The sequence below is a fragment of the Calypte anna genome, chromosome 19 (assembly GCF_003957555.1).
Source record: "Calypte anna isolate BGI_N300 chromosome 19, bCalAnn1_v1.p, whole genome shotgun sequence".
Classification (NCBI taxonomy): Eukaryota; Metazoa; Chordata; class Aves; order Apodiformes; family Trochilidae; genus Calypte; species Calypte anna.
The window spans coordinates 7194700-7195699 of record NC_044264.1 but is presented as its reverse complement, the minus strand read 5'-3'; positions in this window follow the sequence as shown (position 1 = coordinate 7195699).

Sequence of the window (1000 nt, the reverse complement as noted above, 5' to 3'; positions counted from 1 at the left end):
GTGGAACATCAGCCCGTGTAGGAGATAATGAGATAAAGCATTGAAACAAATTTTGGGGGGGTCAAGTTTATCCAGTCTTTTTGAAATATAAGTGGTTGTCTGTTCATTCTAACCTACTGCTAATAGCACTGCCATGGGGGGTGTGCTGCCAGCTCTTGCCCTCTGTGATGATTCCTAAAAGGTGTGTGTGTGCCACCAGGCATGGAGGTGTTGACCTGTCCACACATGAATCCATTCCAGGCTGCCACAGATCGCGATGCTGCTGTACAAACAAAGTGAGGTGTTAAGCTGGCAGCTGCTCATTTGGTCCTGTCAAAGAATCTTGGAATTGTTCAGGCTGGAAAAGACCTGCAAGGTCATTCCACAGGGTCTCGGGGTGGTGGCCACCCAATTTGCTGCCCCTTCATGGAATCCCAGGGGCATCTTGGCTTCTGTTGGCTGAGATGAGAGCTGCCTGGCACTTAGCTCTGCCATCACACTTCCCATCTCCTTTGGTGACAGCAGACCTCAGGGTCTGGGGCAGCCCCAAGTGGAAATTCCAGTGACAATGCTCCAGGAAAACCTCTCCATCCATCCCTCCTCCAAGAAATACACCACTCAAGCGTTTTCCTCAGGGTCCTGGCAAGCTCCTGGGGACTCATCATGCAATGGAACGGTGCCCATGAACACCCTGGGCTGCTAATGGGCTCGAATCTGTGAGGAGGCACCGATGCTCCCCTCGGAGGAGCAGGGCTGATGCTGACCAAGCTCCCGGGCAGCACCGGGATCGGGACGCTCCACACGGGGTCCCGCTCATAACGTGGCTGCCTGGAGCGGCGGGGCTGGGCCCGGGGGAGACCGCAGCTCCTCGGGACGTGGTCGCTGCCTCAAGAAGCCCCGCAGAACGTTCTGGAACACGAGTGCTGCGTGTGCGTGTGTGGTCCCAAAACCGCACGCAGCCGCCACAAGCTTGTCCCTGCCGGCACCCCGTCCGCCTCCGCCCGCCCCGGCACCGGGGCCG